The sequence below is a fragment of the Passer domesticus genome, chromosome 3 (genome assembly GCF_036417665.1).
Source record: "Passer domesticus isolate bPasDom1 chromosome 3, bPasDom1.hap1, whole genome shotgun sequence".
Classification (NCBI taxonomy): Eukaryota; Metazoa; Chordata; class Aves; order Passeriformes; family Passeridae; genus Passer; species Passer domesticus.
This window is the reverse complement of record NC_087476.1, coordinates 97,440,744-97,461,508: the sequence shown is the minus strand read 5'-3', so window position 1 is coordinate 97,461,508 and position 20,765 is coordinate 97,440,744. Positions and strand designations below refer to the sequence as shown.

Genomic DNA, 20,765 nt, shown 5'->3' with positions numbered 1-20,765 from the left:
AAATCAGTCACAAAAATTTTTCTTACCAAGTACAGACATGAGGTGCACTCTCTTAATTGATGGGGAGGCTCATCAAGAGTTGAATAACATCTTGAAGGGGTCTCCAAAATTGTTTGAGTTTGCTCCATCTGCTTTAGTCGATATAAAATTCCCTCAAGGCCCGATGGTATCCGAAAAACCCATCTAGTCCCTCCAGGCCAGCCATCTGACTTAGAGATTGAGCAATCAGGGGACACTATTTCCTGACACATAGAGGAAGGATGTGTGGGAGGCTTGGCTTTCAGCACTTTAGTTGCTGTGAATTTTCAAACCTGGGTCAGTCCTATGGAGAGTTGACCCTCTCTCCCTTCCCTGCCCTTGCAACCCCCAGGCAAGCACAGCATGTTCCTAAATTAAAAGAAAGCTGACTGCTCTGGTTTTCATTGGATGAAAGAGTTTATGTGTATTTTCCCATGCTTTTTGGTTTGTTGATTATTGACAGTGGTGTCTCATGTGGCTTTTCCATTTGCTAATTGTGATCCCTAATATCACATTCCTTTGAACTCAGGCATGTGCAGAAAACCAGTAGTTTTCAGTACTCATACAAACATGCAGTATTTATCAAATTTCTGCAATTCCACTTAACAATGATGTTACTTCTGTTTGGCACAAGTTTGTTATCAGGCCAAGGAATTGTTATCTTCCAACCTGAGTGACCTGAGACACAGCGTGCAAGTCAGTTCTCATGACTCTCAAAGTCTCAAAACTCTCTCAAAGTTTTCTGGAGCTTTGTATTATTCAAGAAACTTACTCCATACTTTAATTCTAAGTCCAAGTAACATCAGAACTTAGTACAGAGAAACTGAGGCCCAAGTTGTGCAAAGTAACCTGTAATTTTGGCTCTTTATTTTTAGTGTCTTTTAAGACACCAAGACTCAAAAATTGAGGCAGCCAAAATTATAAGCTGTTTTTGAAATGCTGGCTGAGGGACTTGGGCAAATCTACAGAGTACATTTGATTCTGCTCACATACAGAATCCTTGCAGCAGAGGAACTCTCTGAAGGTCCGTGAAACTACTGAAACTACTGCTGGTTTACAGCAGTGGAAGCCACAGACAAATGTGTCCCCTGTTGCTGGAAGCTCCCATGAGCTTTGGTGTGTCAGTTCTGTCCTCATGGTTTATTACTCTTGACAGGATGTTCCCAGCTGTGATTTGCTGAGAACCACAAAGGCACATGAACACATCACACCCAGGGCAGTGCTATAGGTAGAGAAGCCTCAAGCCATCTTAGTGCTGTGTGTTGTTAAATTGGTACCTGGTGATGGTCAAACAAGCTTTTCCCTCCTTGAGTCTTTGTGTCTGGTTTATATGTTGCTCAACATTCATGCTCTCTGTTAGATATACATTTTCAGTTTTCTATACGGCATTTCAACACTTGAGATTTTGGCTTCTCTGGTGATCAGATAATGTCTTCTAATAGTAGGAATTTACCAGACACAGGACAAATATCTATGGTGACCAATAACAGGACCTGAGGGAATGGCCTGAAGTTGTATCAGGGGAGGTTTAGACTGGATATTAGAAATAGGTTCTTCACCCAGAGGGTGGTTGGACAGTGGAACAGGCTCCCCAGGGCAGTGGTCACAGCACCAGCCTGACAAAGTTCAAGAAGCATTTAAACATTTCTTTCAGGCACATGGTGTGGCTCTTGGGGATGGTCCTGTGCAGGGCCAGGAGCTGGACTCCTTGTGGGTCCCATTCAGCTCAGGATATTCTGTGATTCTGTAAGAGGGAGTAGCAAAACTGACGAGAAGAAGCTCAGGGTTTTTTTGATTTAGTAGAAAATTTATTCTGACAGTACAGCGAGCTTGTAGCAGTGATAAGGCTTTTCTGGAGTTAAAAATTAAGGACATCAGGTAAAAAGAAGGAAGTAGATAAGAAAGGGATGAGATCAGAAGACTTGCTGGAATTCAAGGAATGCGAGCTGGAGATCAGAAGGATGTGTTTAGACTGTGAAAATGGAAATAGAGGTAACCTTGAGGAACTGAGAAGAACTTTGGCAGCAAGAAAGGAATAGGCTTCATCCCTGAATAACAAGTGCTTGCTGACTTCCCAGTAATAATTGCTGAAGTTGGTATTTCTGCTCATGAATTTTGACATTCACATTTGTTTTTGTTAGAGAGTATTTTTCTCTTCACTGTGTCCCAAAATGACTACAATCCAGGCAATGTATGTGCCAGCCCAGCTCTTCTTTGAAATGGGGACAAACCTGATTTGTGAGATCCAACAAGTCTGTTCTGTCTCCTTGGTATAGTACTTTTATAAAGGGGGCATAAACAAGAATTCATTTCTACTGTTTTGTAGCTTTTATTATTCAAGGCAGTGAACAAGCCTAATTTGGGGGGCTTTCTATATTGTTTGTTGTTTGGAGGGGCTATCTTTTTAGCTGCTTAAAGAATTTGATTAATGAGCTGTGAAGTCTTAAGAGATAGAAATTATACAGTCCCCTATTCCTCTTTGAAGAATAAGATCAGGTCAATTTAACATTATAAGATCTAACAATTTAAGATTATAAAATGTGTTCCCAGGACAGTTTCATAAAATAAATACACAAACACAAACACACAAAAGAGAAGGAACATTTCTGCCAAGGAGCACAATCTAGGTTGGATTTATTGTGAAGAAATCATACAAGCATATCTTTGAAGGTTTAAGAGCACATGGCAATATTTTTTTCTCCTAAGACAAAGTTGTGGGAAGAGGTGAAAAATCTTGGGTGCACTATTAAACATGATAATGGCTGTACTCCTATCTGCAAATCCTAAACTGAAAGGACTGAGCAGAAGTAGGATCAGATTATATGTGGTTTTTTAATATGCTTTCCCTAAACTTCTGCAGCTGACCTTTACTTGGGGATATGGTACTGGTTTAGATGGACTTTTGACTCTGTGTAGTTAATTTTATATTCCTGTGGTCTTTGTGAGAGAAAACAATGTGAAGATCCTCCGATGTTTCAGCAGTCATATCTGTAAGATGTTGACTGAGGAAGCTGACCAGACACATTACGAACCTCCAGAAACTTACTCATATTTTGGACGCCTTTAAGTGTCAGGAATGCTGTGAAAAAAGCTATACCTGCATTTTTAGCAGTGTCTGTGCCTTCTTGATGTTGAAAAAAGAGATCAGCATCTCTGCTGGCTCCCCAGTTGAAAAGTAGATTACAAAGAGTGACAATTTTCAGAAAAGATTTAACTTGCTAACCCTTCTCTACTTATTTTTTATGGATGTTTTGTATTTTCTTTTGCATGTAAATATTTCTTAAAACATTTCAAACAGGCATACTCATCAGTAGCATATTGTTGCTGATACTTTTGTAACTAACAAATATTTTGAGTGCTTCCATTTTCCAGGAAAGCTCAGTGCTTTAGAAATATAAAAAAAATTAGGGTATTTTTAAGTAAATCATGCTGGTCTTTAAAAATCATTAATCTCTTAGCATGCTCTTGGTCCTGTACTGCCATCTGTTTTCTTTCAAATCTCCAGAAGGCTGTGACAGAAATACGTGGGAATCCATGTTGTTCTGCATCAGCCTGCCAATTCTGCTCCTTTGCTTGTCAGGTGAAAGCAAACAACCATTTCAAGAAGGAATGAAACAACTGGGGAACTGTTTAAGCATCTTTGTCTCTGCTGATCCTTGTGTAGAAGTTTCCTGGACTCTTCTAGAGGTGTAACATGATTTCCCTTTAACAGAAATCCATTGTTTTCCCCCTAGTGTCTTACAACAGTCCATTCCCTCTGAAAACATGTAGTCAATAAATCATCAGCCTACAATACAGCAAGTTCTGTACTTTCCATTGGTTTAAGATCAAACCCTGAATGCTGTGGGTATTGTATGACCATTAGTCAGATTGTTTCTGATACAGCTGGGTCATGTCAATGGACTGTTCCTATTTGACCACAAGTTAAATGCTGAGAATGTTTTCTTGTCTGCAATCATACACTATGTATAAAAATGTGAGGATAAATCACATATATATATAGCAGATAAAGTCATCAGCTTATTGTTTGCATTCAGCACTTTCCTCTGGAAAATTTTCAAGCACTTCACAAATATTAGTGGATTTAGCATTTTGGGAAACTGAGGCACAATTTCTTCAGAAGCCTGCAAACTAATGGGAGTCTGTACTATCACATAAATACCCTCACTGCAGGTAGGTTAGACCCATTTTTTCATACATCTTTATGTCTTCTGAAATGTTAGTGCAGCAAAGCCATAGTTACTAATTAAAATATTATAATCTTAATAATTATGTTGCTTTTAGTCTCCTGTCTATGTACAAGCCATTCACCAAAATCTATTTCTCCCAGAAGGCAAGAATGTCACCCTGTTGCAGAGTGGGTACTTTCCATTTTTACTCCCTCCCTCATATCTTCCCAGAGCCTTTAGTTACAATCTCCCATTCTTCCTACACTCCAGACTTCATTTAGTTTTTTGCCTGTATTGAGACTATGGAACTTAGGTACTGCTGATAATGGCTGTAAGAGAATTTCCCTACTAGGTGGAATGGGTTTATTTCTTAGATAAAACAGCATACATCTGTAGAGAAGGTTTGCCAGGATATCATTTTTCCTTACAAACTTTAGGAATAGAGCCATCCACCAGTGCAGACAATCTTGGTTTTCTTACTGAGTCACTGACCATTAAACTGGGATGCCTGGACTGTGAGTACCCTCCTTAAATCCATTTGGCAGAATCCTGACCCCCCTCCAGGCAGGTGACCCCCATCAGCATCTGCACAACAGATGAAAGAAAGCAAGACCTTGACCAAACATGAGGGGACTTCAGTCCTTTGCTACTTTTGCAGCCGTGTATACAGCGGGAACCAATTAAACTGTTTCTAACAGCTGAGTGCACAGAGAGACAGTTGGTTTTGTTCTCACTTGAGCTCTGATGTGTCAGCATCCTCCTGCACTGTTATGCAGGGATAGAGTAATAACCGTGCTAGGGCCTTGCCAATATGAACTGTCTTCCAACTGTGCCCTACTGAGATATGAACTTGCCCTCTTTGCTTGTTTCATACTTTTACTGCCCTGTGGGTCAGGCGTCCCAATGAGTGAATCTCTCTGGCTCTGTTGTAGAGGCCCTGAAATGTGTTGCCAATGCCAGAAGTACAAAGCTTGACCTTAGCCTTTCATCGTCAGCGGGATTCAGGCAGTCTATGTGAATGCTACACAGTCTTTGGCACTCACCATTACTAAGCTGTAGGGAGAAAAACAGATGCATTTTCTGACTGAAAATTTCTGAAATTTTCCTTGGGGGACCCATGAATTGTTTTCCAGCTGTGTGAGGACTTATCTAGAATAGCTTCATGTACCTGCTGGGGACATGTGTTGTGCTATAAATGCCCTACTGTGTCCTTCATGACACATTTTCTGTTAAATAAGAGGCAACATTTAGCAAGTGACTCCTCACTGTCTCATCCCCTGCTTACTTTCAGTGGTGATATTTATGATGTTCACATCTATTGGGACATCTCCAGGGGCCCCTACTCTTTCTGATTTACACATCTGTTAGTGTAGCTAAGCTACTGTGGAATGGGAACCTCATCTAGGAAAATACTGTAAATACAAATTACAGTTGACTTATCATAATGTAGTAATATTTTCATATGGTGTCACTGTACTTTTATCAAAAAGCAATATAAGATTGCCACTTCATCAGCTCTGAGAATCAGTTTTTCAATTACTGGCTTTGATTCTTGCAATATACGTCAACATACAATTCAGATAACATGCAAATTGATATTTTGGGGTTTTTTCTAATTTTGACATAAATAAAAAATTATCTCTAGTTTTATGTATTTTTATCCACAGAATGGACTAAATTTTATAATCTCTAGAATCAGTGAACAGAGGTCAGGGAGATGATATTATACCTCTGTACAATGAAATACCTAAGTTGTCATTGTCAGCTGCTTGAAATTAAGAATGAAAATTGCTGCCTCATTTCAGACTGGAAAACTTATCTAATTGCTTCCCATTGGTCACTTGAAAAGGCACATGTTAATGTGTGATAGTTTCTGAATAAATGTGCTGTGGAGACTGCTCGACTATGTGTCTATTACACAGTGTCTATGATTGTAGGAAACAGGATGTGATGACCTTGTAGTCTTATACTGCCATGAATGCACATGACCCAGAATCCAAGTGACCACCCCACAGACTCTGGTGACATGTGGGAGTGCAGAAAATTAAAATGGAAGCAGATGGTGAAAAAGTACCCTCTGTGTTTTGCCTTGTCTTTTCTTTGAGGGACATTGCCTGAAGTCTTTGATCCAAATAGCCTGCTGAGGAAACACGTCTCTGAGCTAGGCTGAAACAACACTGGGAACACTGTCTACAGTTCTGGGTACTCAGTGCTAAGTGGTTACACAGTGGAGGAGAGAGATAGGCAACTTTCGTTTTTTCTTTGAGCCATTTTTAGTCATGGTCTCAGGATTCTTGAGCTCCTTCAGGAATAAACCTAATTCACAAAGAAGCTAGAGGGAGCTGGACAGTTTGATGCCAGACTGGGGGCCAATGCCTCCAGAGAAATGGGAAAAACTCTTTAACTTTCATTAGGAATTCCTTCATTGTAAATCTTGGGCTTGCTTCTGCTGGCTAACCACTGCCATTAACTTGGGGTATGTGCTTTCCAGTGCATTATCTATATCTTTGTTTGTCTGCTTGCTTGCTTGCAATGGAACAACCAAGGCTACACAAAACTATAAGGTTTATTTCTTAGCTTTTCTGTACAGAGTATGTGAGCTTAAATCCATGAGCTCTCTATTTTCTGATATTTGTTGCATTTGGAATTTTAAAGCTTCTCACCAACCTTTTGGAGGCCTGTTTCTAGGGCTGAGTTTTGCCATTTGATGTGGATCACACACGCTGCATCTCGTGATGCTATCAGGGTGGGAAATAATGGGCCCTGTAGCCTCAGTGAAGCTCATGGAGAAATTCACTCATGGGTGTCACAGAAGCAGTTTTCCCAGTTCTGTGATATTTTGTCTAGAAAATCTCCATGTAGAATAAGATGCCACGCTGGATTTATTTAGTATCTTTGGGCTTCAGTTATCTCTGAACATCCCATGAAGCTTTAGGGTCACAGCAAACGTTGTACTGCCCCTAGGCAAATGCAGCCAGACTGGAGTTTGTTCAGCGGTCATTGTGCCTGGCTCTTAAAACACCAAGCTCACTTTTACATATTCACTGAGACACAGTAATCACCGCATTATACCAGCGTCTGTGTATCTGACACACCCAGTGATTTGTTTGCAGACTTTCCCACACCCTCAGAGTTGCTACTTCTTAGTTTGGGTCATTTTTACCGTGTCTGTGTCAGGTGTCTTTTTCACTCCAGATATTTTTGGATGCAACTGGTTATAGCAGGTCATGAGGACAACACAAGTCTGCCTTTTGCAGCCCACCTGTGTTGCACCATTAGAGAGCATTAAAGCAATCAGGGAACTGATTGATTATTTTAAGTGCCTTCCAACTGAACTGTTCTAATTTTACTTCTATTCTACTCCTACTTATGGAAGGTTTTTGTTGTTGTTGTTGTTAGGCTTGGAGGCTTGGTTTGCTTTTTTTCTTTTACTTTTTTTTTTTTCTTACTGTGTGGCTTCTACCCATGTGTTTACCATTGTTCATTCTTTTTGCCCTCCTTACTTTATGCAGCAGAGGAATATCATAGCACTGAGGATCTAAGATGGGCATAACCTCACCACACTGAACCACTGGGCCAACAGAGGCCTTTTATATTCTTACTGTCATTTGGTATCAGAAAGAGGAATTTTTAGACTTCTTTAAATGGTCTTTCTGATGTGTCAGAATTCTCTGTGGTTGCGTTTATCAGTATTTTATTACTTTTTTTTTGCCTTGTTTGACATGTGTCAGCTACTGAAGGTTCTCTGCTGTAAAATGTGTCAGAGGTGACTAAGTGTCTCCTTGTCTGCCTGCTTTGCTAATTGTGCTGAGCCAAGTAGTATCTGTTGGCTATGCAGGCATGGAGGGTGAGGAAGGGCTTCATCAACTCAAGGAAACGAATGAGTTGTAGGCAAGAGCTATGATGCTGGTTTGGCCAATAATTACAGGCTGCAGACTTCACAGGTGCCAAAAGCTAAGCGAACTCCATCTTGCTTAATACTTTGATGAAATACTGAAGGGTATATGAAGCAGTGCTCATCACTTAGAGGCACATATCAATTTTGAATGAGGTCTAAGAAAAAATCTGGGGAATTTCATATTATAGGATATCAGAGGTTTTTTTTCTGTGCTCCACAGTGCTTTTGAGCACTAAACTAGTAATCTGTGAGGAAAAAATACAACAGTTTAGACTATCAGAAAGCATAACTTATAAAATGAAGTAACATTTTTTGGTCAGTGCTTTATTTGATTCAGCAATATACATAGTTCTCAGATACTTATGATTAGGTACACTAACAAGGGGACACAGCCTGATATAACAGACTTTGATCTCTAGTTTCTTTTTGTCTTATGGTTGCTTGTTTCTGACTCAACACAGATTTTGAACAAACTGTCCCCTTCCAAAAATTGTTAATATAGATGGTCCATTGGACTCCACTGCTCTGTGTCTGGGAGTTGGGTTCTACTGGTACAATTACATGACAGCATTTACAAAAATATTTCTTGTCTGTTGATAATTCAGCTTTTGTGTTAAAATTTTATATCATTTATGATGCAACCCAAAACACCACAGCTCTAACAGATTTTGGCTTTAGCCTGTAGGGCTTGGGTTTTTCTTCAGAACTGGTGAGCATACACATCACCAGTTGACTTCAAAAGAAGTTGTGGGTGCAGAGGCATTCAGTCATTTGCCCAAGGTCAGGATCAGAGCTCCACAGGGCAACTCCTGGCTCCAAGTAAATAAACACACATGCCAGACCGGTAGAAACTTCTGAGCTGTGCAAGGGTCTTGTGTAGCTGCACCTTTAGAAATGGGTCTTGTCTTTCATGATCAGATTTAGACACTTTTATAATGATAATAGCTATTGCCACCTGTGCAGTGACAGTAACTACCAGGTGAGTAGGAACTATTGTACACTACTGAAAGTAGTCTTTTCAACTATAATGATTGTTTTTGAAATATCACAGCTTAGGAATTGCTTGAAATGTTCCTTCTGTGTTGGCTTGACCTACCTGCTTGCAAAGTGCGAGCCAGTGCTTCATTTTCTATCTCACTTACCTAATGACTTACCTTGCACCAAAAATGTGTTTGAACAATGCAGCAAGCCCTGCTGGTTTTGGGGGTTTTTTTTGTTGTTTGGGGTTTCTTGTTTTAGTTTTGTTGTTGTTTTTTTTGGGGTTTTTTTGGTTTTTGGTTTTGGTTTTGGTTTTGGTTTTTTTTCATATCCACTGCAGTAGGTTTAAGGCTTACTATAGGAAGGAGCATGTTGGAGTGCCACCACAGCCTCATTCTTCCTTGTAGTGTCAGCTGAATTGGGTAGGAAGTTCTGACTGCACCTTTTCACAAAGTCCATGAGCTCTCATTAGCACACTCCAGTGACTGGGGTGCAGCATGCTAAGCAAAACCTCCACATACTTCAGGAATAATGTAATCTAGTTTTTGTCTGAGGTCTAAACATGATTTATCTAATGGTGATTTAGAACTTAAATAAAAGCAAATCTGGAAAAGTGGGCTAAATATTTTTCTCATTTAGCTGAGTTGTCTAAACACTGGGGACTAAGATGAGCTTATGCAGAACCTTCTAACACTGAGTGAGTCAGGTATGATTATCCCTCTTTTAGAGAGTACAGAGTCAGAGACATGAATTGGCTTGCCCATGCCCACACAGAAATGCTCAGGTAAAGTCAGCATTACAGCTTGGTTACTCAGAAGTGCACAGATGTGCAACATGTATTGCACTTCTTCCCACCCTAAGTGCCATAAAGACTGCTTGCAAGGTTACACTCTTATCTTAATAACTTTTATGAGTATGGATTTTCTCTTTCATTGTGATTTTCTTTTTAAGATAAAAATAATTATGACTAAAGCGAAGTATTTCAACATGCACATTTTTATCTTCATTGAAAATATTCAGTTCCTTGGATCTGAAAATATTTGTACCTGTAGAACTTTCTTTTATTAGCTCTTCTGGGTAGACCAGTACAGACTGGTGAAAAGTGAGAAAGAACATATGAAGATTTTCAAAAGTGATTGACGAAAATTTTCCTGTCCCTAGCAAAGCACAACACCAAAAATAAGAAGACAAACAATTTAAATGAAACCAGTAAGTTCTAAATGTTCAGAAAACTTCAGGTTGATGCTGATGCTGAGACTTGGGTTTCCTGCCTCTTGACAATTTACCAATACTTTTGTCTCTCCCTTGATGTTGGGCATAACTGTGTCAACTACCCTGTGTGCCGGAGTAGAATCTACAGGCTCTTTCCTTTAAAGCCTTTGGAATTTACATAACCCTGCAATTGTAGCAATGCAAAATGTGGCTCTGGTTACAATAACAAGGGTTTAGGGAATGCAGGGAGAGATTGTAGCAGCACAGGCATAAAAGTAAAACAAAACAAAACTCTACATACTGTTTTAATTTTCAGCAGCCACGTGAGAACTGTCCTGCAGTTCCTGGCTATAAATAAATCTCTGCCATCATAGGAAGACAAAAACCAAAACAGTTCACATTCCTTCCAAATTTTCTTAAGATTATAAAAAATAAAGGAATGGTAAATATTTCAAATGTAGAGTGTGTCTTTGCTAAGGAATGTCAAATTATTACTCAAGGGGGTTGATATTTGCATTAAGTGAAGACATTTGGCATTAAACCTCTCTTTCCCTGCTCCATCTCTGCCAGCTCTTTTAAGAAAACCACTTAGGACTGCATATAGAAAGTTTGCCAGGGAATGCTTCTTAGAACTTCATGCATTCACTGCCGTAGTGTCAGCTGAGGCAGGAACTTCCTTTGAGATGAATGAGCATTACACAGAAGTATGACTGTTGCTTCTTGTCAGATGCTACATCCTAGTTCTTTTACATGGTGTGTTAGGAAGGTGGAGACGAGGATCACTTCATTGCATAGTGAAATGCTGTGGCACTGATAGATGTAGATGTGAATACTGAATCAAACAATGCTCATACCAAAAGTAATACTATAAGAAGAAGCAGGCCTGCTTGATAAGTAAGATTAGAGTTATTACTTGTGTTCGAACAAAGATTTGGTCTCCTGTTCAAATCCAGTTTTTTCACCAGAATGAAAAATTTTTTGCAATTGCAAATGTTGTAGGACAAGCTACCTCACTTTTAGACTCAGGGATGAGAAGATGTAATGCCATGTGAATTGCATGTCTAAAGATAGCTCTTCAGGGAATAAAAGGACAGACTGAATCATGAAATGATAGCAAGGACATGAATGGAGATAACCTTTAGCAGAGAGCTCTAGAGTAAACAGGCCCATGTGAAGGTTTCTGTACATTAATGAGGTGAAAAGATTTTGTTGAAAATTCTTAGAAGGTAGTACTGCCTTAAGTTTTAGCCAGTCTAAGGCAAAAACCTAAGTTGGTGAAGTCCCAGGCAGTAAGACTGGAGACTGTGAAAGAAGTATCAACATCAGCAAACTGGGAAGGAATTGTGCTATACAGGGAAACCGATTTAAATTGACCCTGAGCTGTGGTATTGATTTGAATGGGCATGAGGTCTGCCAGAACAGTATATCTCTGAATTTCTGAGTAGCCCCTAAAAACATAGGAAGCAAAGCTGCAGCAGAGGAGGAGTCTGATGTTGCTATGAAATGGTTCTCCAATTATAGGATCAGTTTCACACTACCTCATCATGGTGATGGACCACAAGACATTGTGAGAAATTGTGGAAATAAAGCAAAACTTTGGTGGATGTCTGTTATAGATTAAAAAAAAAAAAAAGAGTAAAGGACATCTTCTTCAGACAACTGAAGGAGGTTCATGGACCACCTCAATGTCTGCTGGAAGAGCAACACCACAGAGCACAAGAAATACAGGAGGTTTTTGGAGTGATGACAATTTCCCAACACAGACAGTGGTTGAGCTGAAGAAAAGAGTTACTCTACTGGACCTGGCATTTACAAGCAAGGAAGAACAGACTAGGGGTGTGAAAGAGTAGCTTAGGCTGCAGTGACCATAGGATGGCAGAGTTAGGATCCTGAGAGGAGGAGGAAGCAGCAGAGGAGGAACCAAGATAACAACCTTAGAATTCAGGAGAGCAGACTGTGGCCTGATCAGGGACCTCCTTGAAAGAATTCCACCAGACATGGCCCTGGCATGAAGAGAGGCCCATGAGAGTCCAGTGATTTTCAAGGAACACGTCTTTTAAACTCAAGTTCATAGTGATGAGCAGGGAATGAAAAAAAGGTGTCAGGAGGCATGTGTAGGTAAGCAAAGAGCTTCTAACTAAATATAAAGGAAGTTTACAAGAGGCAGGAGTATTGTCAGATGACTTGGAAGGAATATAGAGTCACTATCTGAATGTGTGGAAATGGGATACGGAAAACCAAGACCTACCTGGCCATGAGTCTGCTAAGGGACACACAGGACAACAAAAAGGGTGTCTAAAGGGAGAATGATTGGAAAAGAAAGAGGGCAAAAATAGACCAACTGTTGAATAGTCTAGGGAACCTGCTGGCAAAGGACACAAAAAAGGATGAGATGCTCAAGTCTTCTTCACTGTATTCTTCACTGGAAGAACTCACCTTGAGAAATTCTATGCCTGTCAGACCTGTCAGCTACAATGTATGGAGTAAGGAACATTTACCCTCGATTAATAAAAATTGGATTAGGGAATATATAACTGAACTGTACAAATAAATAAGTAAGTCCCTGGTACCTAATGGGAACTACCCAGAAATGCTGAGGGAGCTGTTTAATGTCAATGTGAAGCCACTATTGATTAGCTTTGAAAGGTTATAGCCACTGGGGGAGATTCCTGAGGACAGGAAGAAAGCAATTGTTATTTTTATCTTCAAGAGGGACAAGAAAGGTTGTCTGGACAGGATGGGGAGCCTCATCTCAATCCCTAGAAAGGTGAAGGAATACACCAACCTAGAAACCAATTCCAAACATAGGAAGGACAAGAATATGACCAGAAGTACTCAGCACAAATCCATAAGGAGAAATCATTCCTGACCATCCTAATAGCCTTCTATGATGAGATAGGGAGAGACTGGTAGATGCTGTTTATCTTGACTTTAGTAAGACTTTTGACACTTTTACATAATGTCCTTATTGAAAAACTGATGAACTATGGGCTAGATAAGTAATTCGTGTAATGGCTTGGTAGCCAGCTGAGCTGCTGGGCTAGAAAAGTTGTGGTCAGCAGCAAACAGATCAGCTGCAGGCCACACAAATAGATTATCCCAGGTTTAGTTCTGGGATACAAACTGTTTAACATCTTCATTAATGGCCTGTGTGATGGGACTGACTGTACTTTAAGCAAGTTCGCTGACAACATAAAACTGGGAAGAATATGGATAGACCAGTTGGCTGTACTGCTGTTTGGAAGCATCTCAGTAGGAATCTCATGGAATTCAACAAATAAAAATACCAAGTCCTTTTCCTGAGGAGGAAAAGCCTCATACATCAGTACAAGCTGAGGCCAACCAGTTGGAAAACAGCCTTGTGCGAAAGGACCCAGAGTTCTGGTAGGCAACAATTTCAACATGAGTCTGAACTGTAGCACTGTGGCAGACAACAGCCTTGGACAATATTAAGAAAAGCTGACAAATGATCTTTTCTCTCTCCTCAACAATTGGTGGGACACATCTGGGATGTTGTGTCCAGCTCTGGGGTTCCGCAGGACAAGAAAGATATGGAGAGAGTGCAATAAAGCGTTGCAAAGATGGTTAAAGGACTGGTATATCTGACATAGGAGGAGAGAATGAGAGACCTGGGACTGCTTATGTGCAGAGTAAAGAAGATGGAGCCAAACACTTCTCTGTGGTGCCCAGTGGCAGGATGAGAGCTGATAGGCACAAACTGAAACATAGAGAATAAATATAAGAAAAATAATTCAATGTGTGTGTGATCAAAACACTGAAACAAATTTCTAAAAGACATTGTGGAGGCTCCATATGTGGAGATACTCAAAACCAGACTGCATGGGGCTCCAGGCAACCTTCTCTAGTTGACTCCTCTTTCGGAGGAGATGATTGCCAGAGGTGTCATCCAGTCTTAACTGTTCTGTGCCCTATGATACCTAATTTTTTTTCTCATGGCTGAGTCAAAGCAGCTCAAGAATTGTGATCATAGCTGGCACTTACTTTTTGGTCCAACTACTATTTGTGATGGACTGTCCCACATCTTTTTAAAATAAGTGACAGCAGAGCAAAAATCAGGAATTTTGGTAGAAGGTTTTTGGGTGGTGGGGAATTGCTTCCTGTGCTATATACAGTTTGAGGTCGGGTAGAGAACTCTCTTGTGATTCTAATGTGGTGTCTTTCACCAGTATCAAGCACTTATAGGGGGGTGGGGAGAAGAGAGAGAGAGACAGAGAGGCCTGAATTTGGCTGATGTTGATAGACCTGTGTTAAAGTTGATACTGTTACTTCATGGGGTTAATGAAGGAAAAACAAAGCCTGTTTTTCTGTTATTCCCCAAAGACCACAGTTTCTATGAATAACCTTAAGGCACACATGGAGAAATTGACAATTGTAATGATGTTTCTCCTAAAAGAGTTTAGTTAAATACCATGGGAAGCAAACAAGGAAAAGGTCGCCTTAATGGTATTTCCTAAAGTGGCAGTACAGCAGCATTTGTGGAATGTCCTAGAGCACACTCATTTGGCTTTAATAAAAACTAATGAAACAGCAAGAAAATTAGCTGAATGATAAAAGCAAATAATTAAAACCAGATTTCCTTATAAATCCTGGAAATCATCTATTTAGAACATCTGATAGAAAGAAGACAATGCCAGTAGTTCTGTACCATCTGAAAAACATCTTTTGTGTGTTAATCATGCTATGTGCAGAGAAAAGGTGTTTCTTTTACTTTATGATCACTTATGATCCCTATACTCAAAGTTAATGTACAGAGTAACAAATCAATTTGTTCACAGTGCAGTTGCAATCAGTGTTGAAGATATAGTGGAAAATGTGAGATATTCATCTTGGATTTGATTGTAGCATATATTAAGAGCACTGCTGAGTGCTTGAGTGAAGTAGACAAGTCCTGCATTGAAAATAAAAGAGACCATATAGGAAATATTTCTTCTGTAATTTCATTTGAAAGTGAAAACACATTGGAGATGCCTTTTATATTGAGAAAGCTAAAAAGAGCTATTTATTTGCAATTGTTTCTCTAGACGACCATCTCTGCAGTCAAAGCAGCTGTACTAATCCATCTGAAGGGGGGTGCTTCCTACACAGTGAGGACCTGAACTGAACAGAGACCTACAGAGAGAGAGAGAAGAGCGAGTCAGAAGCAACACAGATCATCCAGGTTAGTACTGATTTGCATATGGGGAATGGGAGAGGAACAGAATACCATAAAAAAAAAACATTTAGCTATAATTTTGTTTTCTTAAACATGTATGATGTGTCCTACATTCACCAGCCAAGAGGAACCTTCTGCATACTGCAAGGTGGTAAGATGGTTTTTCAACTTTAGAGCAAAGTTACAGCAAACAGGGCCTCACAAGCCCCAATAATGGAAAAACAAAGTGTGTTTAGAAGCAGCACATTTCCTAATGGCATAAAAATTGTAGCCTCCAATCCCATCAGTGTTTTTACCCCATCACCATTTCAGCAGAACAGAACTGGTATCTAGGCTGTACTACAAGTGTTAGTCGTACCATTACTCTGCCTGAGGGCCAACATATCAACTTGGTTTTGATTATAATTATAGTCTAAACTGGAGCATTTCTTGTAAGTTAGTAAATAGACTTATTGGAAATGGTAGTTTAGTAATGTTCTTGATTTTATGCTCCTTCCTTCCTTCCTTCCTTCCTTCCTTCCTTCCTTCCTTCCTTCCTTCCTTCCTTCCTTCCTTCCTTCCTTCCTTCCTTCCTTCCCTTCCCTTCCCTTCCCTTCCCTTCCCTTCCCTTCCCTTCCCTTCCCTTCCCTTCCCTTCCCTTCCCTTCCCTTCCCTTCCCTTCCCTTCCCTTCCCTTCCCTTCCCTTCCCTTCCCTTCCCTTCCCTTCCCTTCCCTTCCCTTCCCTTCCCTTCCCTTCCCTTCCCTTCCCTTCCCTTCCCTTCCCTTCCCTTCCCTTCCCTTCCCTTCCCTTCCCTTCCCTTCCCTTCCCTTCCCTTCCCTTCCCTTCCCTTCCCTTCCCTTCCCTTCCCTTCCCTTCCCTTCCCTTCCCTTCCCTTCCCTTCCCTTCCCTTCCCTTCCCTTCCCTTCCCTTCCCTTCCCTTCCCTTCCCTTCCCTTCCCTTCCCTTCCCTTCCCTTCCCTTCCCATTCAGTGTTTTGGTATATTAAGAATTTGTGCATCCAATTTGTCCATGAAGCCTAATTACGCCTAGTGTCTCATGATTTCCAGTATCCTTTCTATTTTTTTCTTGTAGACTTGCAACAGTCATTTACAGAGACAAAATAATGTGAAACCTTTTCTTCCCATGGTATTTGCACTTTATATGAAACAACACTGTGAAGTCTCGTGACCCAGTTCCTACTGACACCAGCTCTGCAGCAGTATTTACATGAGTGTAATGTGAGTGTGGAGTATGGCTGAGTTAACAAGGTGCCTGATGTGAATGAGCAGGGCAGTGGTAAATCAGTGGTCAGGGCTCAAGCTCCGTTGCCCTTCTGATGAACTGAGCAGTAAGTTTCCTGTGGTTGTCTCCATAGGCATGACACTGTCTCTCTGTCAGTATCCTAAATAGTTTCCACAGCTGTTAGAACCTCACAGACACCAATACGAAAAAATACAAGTGCTAAATTCAGATTCTGTCACACGAAACAAAATAGGATGTTTGGCTCACAGCTCCAGTTTTCTATATGTGTATGGTTATGTATTCAAAAGATACAGATTTGCTGCCCATAATTTTAAAACATTATTTTACATCTTTGAAGTCTCTTGAAAAACTGAGTAATTCATTCCTGATTAGCTACATCCCTCTAGGTGACCAGATTCTTCTCTGCCATGTGCAGTGGTCCAGGAGCAAACAATGGTTTGAGGGGCTCAGTCTCTGTGCATGAACATCTTGCACAGAATCAGGGCCACCACCTAGTTAAATATGTGCTGCTCTCCTGGCATGCACCAAGTTTCCCTCCGGCTCAGACTGCCAGGATGGAATTAAAGCTTGCAGAACCTGGGTGTGCCCCTCTTCACTCAACTGCTTCACAGAGAAAGAAATGTATTTTTTTGTCTCCAGAGCAACTCTGCCTTCTGGTAAACACACATGTACTACTTAGCACCTCACCGGAGCATGGGTGCTCAGCATTCCCTATAAAATGAACCCTCTTGCCAAGTACAACAAAGACAGTTTTCTTCTCTCTTGCCCTCACCCTCACAGTCAAACAGATTTCCAAGAAAGCAAGTCAGCATCCTTTGCCTAGAAGAAAGGAGCCACCTTTCCGTAGGAACATTGTCCCATTTCCAGGACTCCTAAGCATACAGGAATTCCTGTAAAGAAGGTCAAGTATCCTTTAGGAAAGTGTGTGTCACAAAGTAGGACAGATTTCATGTGATGAAAATTATATTTAAGAAAAATCAGGGCAGGTTAAGAGTGGTGTAATAGAGGGAGGGCAAAAAACCCCAAAGCAAAACAAACAAAAACCCAAACCCAAGCTAGACTAAAACACCAAAGCCCCCAAAGCCAAAATAAAGAGCTTGGCTATCAAACACTGAAACTAATGTCATTTGCAATTAATTTCTATAATAAGGTCAACTGCTTTGCTAATTGATTTCTGCTTCTTACTAGGAAATCAGTGCTGCTGATTAGTTTGCATGTAAACTTCCAAGAATATGAGTAATCAGAGTTTAGCAAGACACACCAACTGAAACAAATTCTTCTAAATCTTCTGCAAAAAATATACAGTAAACAAATGTTGTCCCCTGTGGAGCATCACTGCTAGAACCAGGGCTTTTTTCTCCAGCTACTTTTTTTCCACTGAGATGCTACAAAGCACTTAAAAGCCTGCAGAACTGGGTATATTGAAATAATTTTCAAAGGAAAAAAGTGAGTTTTCTTGGTAGAATAGGAGCAGTGGGACAGCTCAGTCACCAATTCTGCAAAAAGCATGATATTTAGCTGGAGTTCCCTGGCTGCTGAGCAGCTGTTTCAGGATCCAATAGTAGCCAAGTATCATTTTAAAAATCTCAAGGCTGCTCTATTGGCACTAGGGTCTTAACATGCCTCTGTCAGCTTATAGACCACAGAGTTACAAGAGCAGTTTAAAAACTGACATTACTGTTTCACTTTGGTTTTGTGTCAACCAGTAGTCAACCAGACTAAAGGATCTAGCCTAGATCCTGCATCAGAATAGGAAGGGGAAATAGCCTTTCCCTTTCCATTTCTCTGTTCCTTTGATAGATACCACTTTGGTTTTTCCTGGAAGTCACTGAGATCTCTGTGTTCATAGCTGGAGACTAACTTTACTTCTGACTGTATTAATGCCCTTTTCTTGGTTGGAATAAAACATGTTGATCTAGATAATTGCTAATTAAATGATGGTCAATACAACATCTGGTATTTCCTAATCACTTCCAAAACTTAAAAAGACCCCCACATCCCTCCCCTCTATGCAGCTAAACAAGTCCATGTGCATATATCAGGGGAATAAAAAGGAAAACAACCCCTGATCATTCAGAGCCCAAACTCTATTAGTGGAAGTTTATGTTGCAGTGCAGCTTAATCAGCTTGGATTCTTTTTCAAAAAGGTAAAAAAGTCCTTCAAATGAAAAACATTGAAGGATGTCATTAAGCAGATCATTATTGAAACAGCTGTCTAGGGACAAGCTCATGCCAGCCACCTTAGTTCAGGTATTTAGTAAAATGTAGACAACAAGATATTCATAATAATTTTTGTGATACAGATCACCTGCCTGCATCCTGCATCTTTCTGTAAGATGACATTTGGTAGAACAGAGATTTTTAAAATAAACATTGTTCCTCTGGAAGATGGGAAAATATATACACAATAGAAGGAAGAATACAAAATGATGGGGAAGGCAGAGGAAAATTGCAGTTAGAGGGCACAAATTAGTGGCCTCTAATTTGCTAAATGAAATTCAGCTGAACAACTCTTTTTCTAAATCTCTGGTCTGTGCAAGATATCATGAAGATGTTCAAAATGGTCATAAGGTGTTAGGTGTGAACATAACACAAATTTCTTCAAAGGAGGCAAATGAAGCCATGATGAAGTTGCTGACTACAAATATTTACAGTTGTCTGGGACTGGTAACTACCTTTAATTGCCTACAGATGATCAGAGTTTTAGGGACAGGAAATTTAATCTAATTCTGGCTGATTCTGACTCTTTTGCCTTCAGGGATGTGGGTTTGAGTTGGGCTGTTATCTGAAAATGGAGGTTCACTTTGAAGATGTTTGAGATATACCAAGCAAAACTACAGGGAGAAAAGAAACAACTCCTGTAAAAGTTGCTTTTTTTTTTTGTTTGTTTTACTTCCAGTTGAGGTAAAGATGACTCACTTTCTAAAAGCTCCTAAGCTTCTTCTTTTTGAAGAGTAAATGCCTTTCTTCTTTCCATAGCTGTTATCCAAGATGCAGCAACTACTGATCTCTCCTCTCCCCTCCTTTCCCCTCCCCTCCCTTTTTCATGTTCCCCTGCCAGCACACAACTTGTGCAGACCACTTACTACATCTTAACCAATACAGGGGCAAGTATTTAACAGGCTTGAGAGGCCAATAAAAGACAAGGAACTGTAAAAAACACAGAGAAAAAGACAAAAATTGAAATGTGCTGCCTCCAGGAAGGTCCACCAACATCTTACTATGATGGATACAGATTTGAATGCAGTTTTAGTTGACTTAAATTATGTGGTGTAGGCCATTTTATGAAAGGGAAACCCAACCTTTTCATTTAAGAACAATTAATAGAAGTAGCTTGATAACTAGTACATTGATTTCAGGCACTTTCAAGAAATTATCTGCATATTGAATGCTGTAACTTCCATTAACTATATAACTTTTACAGATCTGATAAGGTTTAGTTCCTAGGATCAAATTTATTTATTTATTCCTAACCATTTTTTTGATTGAGAAAATAAACTCACTAAAAAGAAATGCTTGTGCTGGGTTTGCAGTGGCATCTTACAAACTGTATTCTTCCACAGTGTAATGAATGCTGCAGGAAAATAATGACACCAGAAATAAATCATATGCAAGCTAACCCTGTCACAGTTTCCCTCAAACATCTGCCTGAATATACTCATATGTAAATGCATACATGCATGTACAAGTGTGCACATACGTTATATGCTCATCAAATGCAAAAAAAAATCTTGTGGCATTACAAGTTATAAATTTTAAATAGTAATGAATGTCATTTCAGATGAGCTTTGTCCAGATCTTTATTTTTTAAAAGTTCAAGGCAGGTTGTCAAAGTGATCTATCAACAACATTAAAGATGTTGGTTAGGTTAGGATTGAAAAACTTTAATCTGAAAAAGCATATATATATATTTAGGAGGATTATATAAACTAAACAAGTGTACATGCATTTCTGTTGTATTGACTATACATGCCTCATTTCAGCCCCTCAGCAACAGGGGACAGAATTTTGTGTGGTTCATTGGTAAGTGACAATAGCGATGGATCCACCACCACATTACATCCAAGGTCAGTGT

At 39.9% G+C, this 20,765-nt stretch overlaps 1 protein-coding gene across 1 annotated transcript in view; it reads left to right on the top strand.

Annotated features, from left to right (window-relative positions):
• DAAM2 (dishevelled associated activator of morphogenesis 2) overlaps positions 1 to 20,765 on the top strand; it is a 204,453-nt gene that overhangs the window by 4,902 nt on the left and 178,786 nt on the right. The window contains exon 3 of the mRNA XM_064414530.1: positions 15,318 to 15,454. The gene's annotated coding sequence lies outside the window, so the exon portion shown is untranslated. The remainder of the gene's footprint in view (positions 1 to 15,317; positions 15,455 to 20,765) is intronic.